We start from the raw sequence: 11,060 nt of genomic DNA on the forward strand, positions 1-11,060 counted from the left end.
GGAAGTTATGCTGTGGGAGCGAAGAAAGCCCAGCTTGTTGAGGCCCAGACCCACTGTGCCGGGGATCCTGAGGCCACTCCAGAGATGTCGACACGCCTTTCACGAACCAGTGAAAGCCCCTTTGCCTCTCCTGGCCTGGTGTGCTGCAACGAGAGGAGCCCGTCCCTAAGATAAGGGAACATTCTTGCTGTGCGTGTGCATGCTGTGTGTGCATGCATGCATATGTATAGTGTGTGTGTGTGTGTGTGTGCGTGCGCTCACACGCATGTGAGTGTGCCTGTGTGTTGCTCTTGCTTCAGGAGCTGAAAGTTACAAAGCATCACCTTCAAAATGAAGCCCGCTGTCAAGTGGTAAACAAGGCGGATTCTGGGGATTAGAATGTCAAGCCAGGTCTTTGCTAACATGCACGGTGGCCGGATGGTGCCCAGAAAGGTTTTTAAAGGCTGGAGGCGGCACGAGGTGTGTGAAACCAGAGCTTTCCCTTTCCGTGGAAAAAGCAAGGGGGAACAGGAGGAGACAGGCTCTCTCACACTGAAACGTGTTTAAAGAAGAATCATTTGAATTAAAATAGATGCGCTCCCGAAATAATCTTGTTTTGAAAGCTCAGAATCTTAGGAAGAGAAAAAGGCTATCAGTACACTTACCCTTTGAATCCGTTATGGCCCTTGCTATTTATAATTTATTTTTCCTCCATGTGGCTTAAAATAATCAACAGACATTATCACATTAACTCTTGCAATCCCCCTCGCCCTTCCACAAAGTCCTGTCCTTCAGGCCACAATGGACACAGCCCCAGCCCTGTGGATATGGCCTCCCCTGCCCTGGCGCCTCTGAGCCCCCTGGCCGGCCCGGGCCCGGGAGAACATTCCGGCCACCACAATTCACGGTCTTTCCTCATCTGCCCCAATGCCAGGTGGCAGGGAGCCTGCTGGAGGACGTCAGCGCAGGAGAGCCGTCAGGACCCCAGAGACGCCCTAGGCCACCCCCCTGCTGCAGTGTCCTAACCGGTGTCACTGCAAGGCCCACAGCAAGCTATTGTTAACAATAAAGCTCTGGTGTTCACAAGTTGTTTACTTTTTTAAAAAAGCAAATTAGAGAAAGGTAAAGTTATCTCAAGAGAGTGTGGGAAATAGCAGCTCACACAGTAGGTATGTGTTAACTTTAAAGAATTCACATAAAAATTCATATTATCAGTTTCTTTCGGAAAACCCAAGGCTGGGGTCAGCCCTTGCAGGGCTCTTTCTTCGAGTGACACTGAGTCCCTGAGTGGGCATACCACTTCCCCAGGAGAGATACTGCTGGCCCCCTGCAGGCTTCTGGGGTGTGACCTCTGGAAGGCAGGAGTGGAAACAGTTTTCCTGGGGGCCAAAACCTATATAATTTCCAGCTTCCCAGGTGGTGCTAGTGGTAAAGAACCCATCTGCCAATGCAGGAGACATAAGAAACATGAGTTTGATGGCTCGGTCAGGAGGAAGAAATAGCAATCCACCGCAGTATTGTTGCCTGGAGAATCCCACGGACAGAAGAGCCTGGTGAGCAATAGTCCATAGGGTCGCACGTTGGACACAAGCAAAGCGACTTAGCATGCTCGTGTGCACACACACACACATTTTAAGAAAAAAATACAAAGTTAGAGATACAAAGTTAAATGTAAAACAAATATTTATTTAGAATGAGAAAAGAAATGATAGCAAATTAAAAATTTGGTGACAAATATCAATGACGACAATTACAAGCTATACAATGATAACAATATCCTTACCACAAAATCCTGAAAGATAATATAATTTTAAAAAATAATACTTCAATCATGACAAACCTCTTTAATACTCTTTTTTAATGTTGTTTTTTGACTGCATACTCTTTGATTAAGTCTTCTTATGAAAATGATTGTGTAATATTTTCTCTAGAGAGAATAGATAAAAATTCACTCTTTCCCTTAGATCAGCTGTTTGAAATTTGGTTTAAGTTACTGAGGAGCCTGGTGGGCTACAGTCCACAGGGTCGCAAAGAGTCGGACACGACTGAGCGAGTGACTTGACTTGACTTGATTGATAGCACAAAAGAGTTTCTTCCAGCTTCACCTCTCGTTACTGGTAGTGTCACATGAATTTTTAGGATTGTTGTCAAATTTAAGAAAACTTTTATCAAATTTCTTTCATATCTGAGCTGCTGCAATTGTGCTTGAGGTTTGAAATACTGTTACGGGCCTGTGCCTATAACATAGTAATTCTAATCAGTTCTGTTTTACATGATTCCCATTGAGAAAGGGAAAAGAACATACAATACAATTATAATTGTCTGTTCTGCCTTACTGAGTATATTCTTGCATAAGTGAACTTCAGTTTTGACTAGGCATTGATGAGAATTGAATCCATTGCTTAGAATTTTATTTGCTGAATAATTAGAAGATTATCTTACCATAGTCTGTGTATGTTTCAAGCCTTATGTCTCCTGCATTACTCACATATTTCAGGAGCTGGATGCCTCGGGTGCTGAGAGAGTTTGCAGAATGGGCAGTAGGCACATTCTTGGAAGTCATTCCTATACTAGCATGGCCAGCAATGATTTATCATTGACAGTGATGCAAACCAGAGAAATACATCCCACTAAACCCAAAGAGGAACTAAAAAGCCTCTTGATGAAAGTGAAAGTGGAGAGTGAAAAAGTTGGCTTAAAGCTCAACATTCAGAAAATGAAGATCATGGTATCTGGTCCCATCACTTCATGGGAAATAGATGGGGAAACAGTGGAAACAGTGTCAGACTTTATTTTTTGGGCTCCAAAATCACTACAGATGGTGACTGCGGCCATGAAATTAAAAGACGCTTACTCCTTGGAAGGAAAGTTATGTCCAACATAGATAGCATATTCAAAAGCGGAGACATTACTTTGCCAACAAAGGTCTGTCTAGTCAAGGCTATGGTTTTTCCTGTGGTTATGTATGGATGTGAGAGTTGGACTGTGAAGAAAGCTGAGTGCCGATGAATTGATGCTTTTGAACTGTGGTGTTGAAGACTCTTGAGAGTCCCTTGGACTGCAAGGAGATCCAACCAGTCCATTCTGAAGGAGATCAGCCCTGGGATTTTTTTGGAAGGAATGATGCTAAAGCTGAAACTCCAGTACTTTGGCCACCTCATGCGAAGAGTTGACTCATTGGAAAAGACTCTGATGCTGGGAGGGATTGGGGGCAAGAGGAGAAGGGGACGACAGAGGATGAGTTGGCTGGATGGCGTCACTGACTCGATGGACATGAGTCTGAGTGAATTCTGGGAGTTGGTGATAGACAGGGAGGCCTGGTGTGCTGCGATTCATGGGGTCGCAAAGAGTCAGACACGACTGAGCGACTGAACTGAACTGAAACCCAAATTCAATCCATCCAACTCAAACCTCTGTAACAGACACAGAAAAGCCCTTAGCCACTCCAGTGCCACCAGTGACACAGAGAGAAGCTTGACAGAGCAGACGAAAGGATGAAGAATGATAATGGTTGCACTGTTGCCATTCAAACCCCTCAGCTTTGCACACTTTGCAAATATGTGGGTCCATCTGCATATATTGTGAATGTCCCTCCCTAGAGTCTTGACGGGAACTAGAAAGTTGGAGGCCCAAAGTCAAAGCTTTACTCGCTTATGAGTGAATTAGCCTCTGATGGATAATAACAATCTCACTCCCCACTTTCCTGAATGAAAAAGAAAGATGTTAAGTAACTTGTAGAGATGCTGGACTTTCACATCACCCGCAGCCCCTGGGACCTGAGCCAGAACCCGGTGTGAGTGCCCTTTACTGCTTCATCACGAGTTGTTGTGGTGCTTGTCAATTGTTGAAGAGACTTACTTCTGCAAAACTATCTTTTGGAGTTTTGTCAAAATCTGTATCTCGTGGAGGAAATGCATCAACTCAAACTCATCCATTCAGATGGCCTTGCCCACCAGATGCCCCATCACAGAAAAATGGCAGAGGACTGCTGTGCTGGTGGGAGACCCTTGTTTGCAGAGAGATGCGAGAACTACCTGAGCATATTGGGCCCAAGATTAGATGCCTCCTGAACCATCCTTAGCCCAAAGTGCTTTCCACTGAGACTCAGAGCAGAGTCTCGGCTTTAAGGTAGCTCTATAGTTTCTTCTCACACCTGGTGAAACACTACATGTACAGATGGGTCTTACTTCATATGTTGGTCAGGTATTGTGCCAACGTTGTGTAACCACCCACTTCAAAACCCTATGACTTGAAACAATCATCATTTATTCTTGGGGATTTGAAAGGTTGGCTGGAGAGGCTCTTTTTCCTGCCATAGGATTGTGAGCCTAATGTGGTTTGCTCCACACATTTCTCATCTTCCTTGGACCAGAGGACTGGCCTAGACATGCTCTTCTCAGAATGATGGCAGAGGTTCAAGGTGATGAGTAGAAACATGTGAGGCCTCTTAAGACAGGCTTGGAACTGGCACACTACAGCTTCCATCCACATGCCATTGGTCAAAACAAATCCTGTGGTCAAAATCAAAGTACAGGAGGTAAAGGGTACTCCATTCCTAAGGCTATGGCAAGGGTGTAAATGCCAAGAGGAGTGAAAACTTGGGTCAATAATTCAATCTTCCACACCTAGCAAGGAGCACAGATGACAGATGGGCAAGTCCAGCAGCCCACTGTAGAGATGAGAGAATTGGGGAGTGCCACAGACAACACAGCTTTAGCAGGGCATTTGGCAGGGGCAAACGTGGACAGCTGGGTGGATTTATTGCTGAACCACTGTGTCCAAAGAGCATTGACTAATGGATTGATGTCCATCTGGAAGAGGTTTGCAGTGGCATACCATTAGCTTCTGCCCTGCCCCACTGTTTTCATCCACATTTTGGATGTAGGTATTGGAATCATGTCTTACCAGACCTGCAGGTGATAGCCTGACTATCAATGAGGAGCATGATTAATATGTTTTGATGGCAATTTAAAAATTCAAATTGGTATTAACAGGCTGGATTTATGGGTCCAAAGCAAGAATGAATAAATAAAAAGGGAATTAACATTTATTGAACATCTACTATATGCCAGGCACATGTTTTATTTAATCCTTGCAACAACACTTTAAAGCAAATATGCTTTTCTTTTTCAGATTAAAAAACTATATCCTAGAAAAAGAAGAATAAACTACATCCAAATCAAGAAAAAGGAAGGAAATAAAAAGAAGTATGAAAATAAAACAGAGACTAGAAAAACAATAGAGAAAATCAATAAAACTAAAGTTGATTCTTTAAATAAAGATCAATAAAATGGATGAAACTTTAGCTAAGCTGATCAAGGAAAAAAGGAGGAAACTCAAGTCATTAAAATCATGAATGAGAGAACATTATTACTGACCTTACATAAATAAGAAGTATTATAAGGGAATACTATAAATAACTTTATATCAGTAAATTCGATAACTTAGATACAATGAACAAATTTTTAGAAAGATACAAGTTACTAAGACTGTCTCAAGAAGAAACAGAAAATCTGAATAGGCCTATGACAAGAAATCAAACAAGTAATTTAAAAATTTCTCATAAAGATAAGTAGTCCTGGTCCAGAGGGATTCACTGGTGAATTCTACTGAACGTTAAAGAAGAATTAATACCAACTCTTCACAAATTCTTAGGAAAATTAGAAGAGGAGGAAATATTTCTCAACCCATTTTACTAAGCCAATGTTACCCCAATATCAAAACCAGATAAGGACATCATACTCGCACACACCAAAAGAATCCTACAGAATTGCATGACTAAAGATATAAAAATCCTCAACAAAATATTTGCAAACCAAAACCAGCAACATATATGCCATCAAATTACATGGCATATAAACAATTATATGCCATGAAAAAATGCATTATCCCAAGAATACAAAGTTGGTTTAACCTTCAAAAATCAATTAATATAATACACCATATTGGGCTTCCCTGGTAGCCCAGTGGTAAAGAATCCGCTTGCAATGCAGGAGATCTAAGAGATGTGGATTCAGTCCCTGGGTTGGGGAGATCCCCTGGAAAAGAGCCTGGCAATCCACTCCAGAATTCTTGCCTGGAGAATCCCATGGATAGAGGAGCCTGGCAGGCTAGAGTCCACAGGGTCTCAAAGAGTCAGACATGACTGAAGTAACTTAGCACAAACATGAGGAATACTCCATATTAATGGGTAAAGACAGAAACCATGAGATAATTTCAACAAATGCAGAAAACACATTTGACAAAAATCAATACATTTTCATGATACAAGCACTCAACAAACTAGGAACAAGAAGGAACTTCCTCTATCTGCTACACAGCATTTATGCAAAACCCACAACTAGCGTCATACTAATGAGTGAAAGATTAAACACTGTCTCCTAAGATTAGGAACAAGGTCAAGTTGTCCATTCTCACAAATTTTTTAAACCATGTACAGGAGTTTCTAGTCAAGACAATTAGGTATGAGAAAGACATAAAAGGCATCGAGATTGGAAAGAAGAAGTAAAAGTCCATTTTCAGATGCCATGGTCTTGTTTATAGAAATGTTAAACAATCTACAAAAACACTATTAGAACTAAAAAATGAATTCAATAATGTGGTAAGATACAATACCAGTATTAAAAAATAAACTATATTTTATACACTAACAATCAAAATTAAACAGTTTAAAATTGGAATTAATAAAGCAATTCCATTTACAATAGCATCCAAAAGAATAAATACTTAGGTTTAAATTTAACAAAATTAAAAAAAAAAAAGAAATACAAAACTTGACTTGTTGAAAGAAAATAAAGAAGAGCTAAATAAATGAAAAGACATAACACGTTCATTTTTTGGAAGACTTAATATTATTAAGATTGCAACCAGAAGTAGGAGTTGGGGAGGAACTTGGCAGTGACGTGAAGCCCTCACGTGACCAGGAGCTGCAGAGTGACACAGCCTTCAGTGTAGCAGTCACTCCTGTCTGGGTACCAGCTCTCCGATGCTCCCTCACACCCGGCTAGCTTCAGACCTGAGGCAAGCAGATCAGGTCTGTAGGACGAAGCGTGGCAGTGGGGTATTTGTGGCAAGAATCAAAAGGAGAAGGAAAACCTCATCATGGTGAATATCCACTAGGAAAAGAAAGAAATGGAGCAGCCCATGGAGAAGGCAATGGCACCCCACTCCAGTACTCTTGCCTGGAAAATCCCATGGACAGAGGAGCCTGGTAGGCTGCAGTCCATGGGGTCGCAAAGAGTCAGACACAACTGAGCAACTTCACTTTCACTTTCCACTTTCATGCATTGGAGACGGAAATGGCAACCCACTCCAGTGTTCTTGCCTGGAGAATCCCAGGGATGGCGGAGCCTGGTGGGCTGCCGTCTATGGGGTCGCACAGAGTCGGACACGACTGAAGCGACTTAGTAGTAGTAGTAGTAGTATGCAGAATGGACAGGAAGACTGCCCTTTGGAAGGCGGTGAATGCCACCAGTCAGCAAGAAATCATAGAGAATGACAGGCTCACAGACTTGCCTCTAATTTCCCATGAGCCATGCCCAGTAGGCAGGACAATGATGGGATCAGTAGAGATGGAGATGATATGGAAATTTTCATAGAAGAGTTGAGAGAAATTAGGAGAAAACAGGGAGCTGTAATTGAGGAACTGTCTTCCTATCCTCATGGGGGAGGTCTCTAATCATCAGGACCATCATGACGAACTTTGCCTTATGCCTTGACTCCTGCCATTTTCCATGAGATTAATACTGTGATTCCCACTGTTGTCCTCTTTATCCTTGCATTTTCTTGTTAATGCCTTTACTGGCGCATTTGCTGTGAACCTTATGTAATCTCCATGTGTCAGATGAGTTCTGTGTTACCAGCTTCTAATTGGAGATTGCCATGGCACTCAATCTAAGTTTCCATCAACCGTAGAGTTTCGCCCATTTGCATGGAAAAATGCAAATTTAATAAAGCAACTAAAAAGCAAAAAAAAAAATATATATATATATATATATATATATAGTTAAGATGGCAATACCTCCCAACTTAATCTACAGATTCAATGCAATGCCTATTAAAATATCAACTGCCAATTTCTTCAGAAATTGAAGAACTGATCCTAAAATTCATGTAGAAATTTAAGATATCCAGAAAAGTCAAAGCAACCTTAAAAACAAAGAACTAAGTTGAAAGACCTACACTTCCCAATTTCAAAACTTACTACAGTGCTATGGTATTCAATACTGTGTGGTGCTGGCATAAGACAGACATACAGATCAATGGGATAGAATTGAGAGTCCAGAAATAAATGGTTGATTGATTTTTAACAAGGATGCCAAGTCCATTCAAAGGGGAAAGAAGAGTTTCTTCAACTAATGGTCCGAGGACAACTGAAATCTTCATAAACTAAGATTTGGCAACAGACCCTTAGATATGACACCAGAAGCATGAGCAACAAAAGAGAAAATCGATAAATTGAACACCAGCAAAATTAAAAACTTTTGTCCTTTCAAGGAATATTAACAAGAAAGTAAAAAGACAATACACAGAATGGGAGAAAAAAGTTTCAAAACATATATCTGATCTGAGACTTGTATCTGTAATAAATAAAGAATTCTAGAGCTCAAAAGTTTAAAAAAAAAAAAAAATAACCCAATGCAAATATGGGCAAGGATTTAAAAAGACATTTCTCCACAGAAGATACATGGCCAATAGGTACATGAAAAGATGCTCAAAATTGTTAGTCATTAGGGAAATGTAAACCAAAACTATTAAGAGATACTACCTCACATCCACTAAGAGCATATAATTAAAAAAAAAAAAGACAGACAAGTTGTGTCTGTGAGGAGTTGAAGAAAGTAGAAGTCCCATATGTTGTTAATGACAATGTAAAATGGTACAGCCATTTTGGAAAATAGTTTGGCAGTTTCTCAAAAGGTAAATGTATGATCATCACAATAAACTAGCCATTCCACTCAGAAGTATATGCCCAAGAGAAAGGAAACCATACATGCACACAAAGACTTACACACAAATGTTCATAGCAGCATTATTCACAATAGCCAAAAAGTGAGAACAACCCAAATGTTTGTCAACTGATGAATGGATACACAAATATGGTACATCAGACAACATTATATTAATTGGCCATAAGACAGAATGAAGTACTGATCAGATCAGATCAGATCAGTCGCTCAGTCGTGTCTGACTCTTTGCGACCCCATGAATCGCAGCACGCCAGGCCTCCCTGTCCATCACCAACTCCCAGAGTTCACTGAGACTCACGTCCATCGAGTCAGTGATGCCATCCAGCCATCTCATCCTCTGTCGTCCCCTTCTCCTCCTGCCCCCAATCCCTCCAGCATCAGAGTCTTCTCCAATGAGTCAGCTCTTCACATGAGGTGGCCAAAGTACTGGAGTTTCAGCTTCAGCATCATTCCTTCCAAAGAAATCCCAGGACTGATCTCCTTCAGAATGGACTGGCTATTAAAAAACATCATGAATTTTGAAAGCTTTATACTAAGTGAAAGAAGCCACACACAAAAGACCACATATTGCATGATTCCATTTACAGGAAATGTCCAGAATAAACAAATACATAGGCAAAAGTAGACTAGTAATTGCTCAAGTCTAGGGCCTGGAAGTCCCACTCCAGCACTCTTGCCTGCAAAATCCCATGGGCGGAGGAGCCTGGTAGGCTGCAGTCCATGGGGTCGCTAGAGTCGGACACGACTGAGCGACTTCACTTTCACTTTTCACCTTCATGCATTGGAGAAGGAAATGGCAGCCCACTCCAGTGTTCTTGCCTGGAGAATCCCAGGGACGGGGGAGCCTGGTGGGCTGCCGTCTATGGGGTCACACAGAGTCGGACACAACTGAAGTGACTTAGCAGCAGCAGCAGCAGCAGGACTTGGAAGTAGGAGGGGAATGCAAGTTGACTGTAAATAGGTATGGGAATATTTTTATTAAATGGGGACAAAAATTGTCTGAAATTATGTTGTGGCAATGGTTGTACAGGGCTTCACAGGTGGCGCTAATGGTAAAGAACCTCCCTGCCAATCCAGGAGATGTTAAAAGACACAGGTTCAATCCCTGGGTCAGGAAGATCCCCTGAAGGAGGACATGGCAATGCATTCCAGTATTGTTGACTGGTGAATCCCATGGACAGAGGAGCCTGTCAGGCTACAAGCCATAGGATGGCAAGGAGTCAGACATGGTTAAAGTGACTTACCACTCATGCATGCATGCAATGGCTGCACAACCCTGTGAATAGAGTAAAAAACAGTGAATTGGATGCTTAAATGGGTGAATTATGTGATATGTAACATATGACAATAAAGCTCTTTTTTAAAAAGTGCACAGGTGAAAAAAAAAAAAAAGCTCTCTTCTAGGAAAGTGCTTGTCATACTTTAATGTGCATGCAGCTCCCCTTGGGGACTTGTTGAAATACAGATTCTGATTCGTAGGTCTAGGAAAGAGCTTAAGATTCTGTGTTTCTAAAATCTGTCTGTAGCACACCTTGGAGAGCAAGACTCTAAGGTAGCTACACAGTTTTCTCAGGGTTAGACAGCTAGTAAGTGGGGAAAACCAGGCTTCCATTTTGTGTGACAACAGAATTCATATCTAGTAGTTAAGCGCAGAGTAGATTACCCAGCTTCTCATCACCTGTTGTAAAAAAAACAGTCAGAGGCTTTATAACCATAACCTCAATGTATTAAGAGTTCATCCCAGTCACTGCATCTCTGAATAAAGTCTTTTTTTCAAAAGATTCATTTATTTTATTTTTTTTATTTTTTGGCTATGGTGTGTCTTTGTTGCTTCACGCGGCTTTCGCGGTGAGCAGGGACTACTCTTCAGTGTGTGGGCTTCTCTTGCTGTGGAGCACTGGTGCTAGGCACACGGGCTGAGTAGTCGTAGCTCACTGGCTCCAGACCACATGCTCAGTAGATGTGGAGCATGCGCTCAGCTGCATTGCAGCATGTGGGATCTTCCCAGAGCAGGAATTAAACCCACGCCCTCTGCATTGGCAGGAGGATTCTTACCATTGGCCCACCAGGGAAGTCCTGTAATATACTTTTAAAAATACCTTCTTCTTTTAA

At 41.7% G+C, this 11,060-nt stretch overlaps 1 pseudogene; it reads left to right on the forward strand.

Annotated features, from left to right (window-relative positions):
- The first annotated feature begins 7,066 nt into the window (after positions 1-7,066).
- On the forward strand, positions 7,067-10,729 carry LOC133249926 (protein BEX3-like; annotated as a pseudogene).
- The last annotated feature ends 331 nt before the right edge of the window (positions 10,730-11,060 follow it).

Source organism: Bos javanicus, chromosome 1 (genome assembly GCF_032452875.1).
Source record: "Bos javanicus breed banteng chromosome 1, ARS-OSU_banteng_1.0, whole genome shotgun sequence".
Taxonomy (NCBI): domain Eukaryota; kingdom Metazoa; phylum Chordata; class Mammalia; order Artiodactyla; family Bovidae; genus Bos; species Bos javanicus.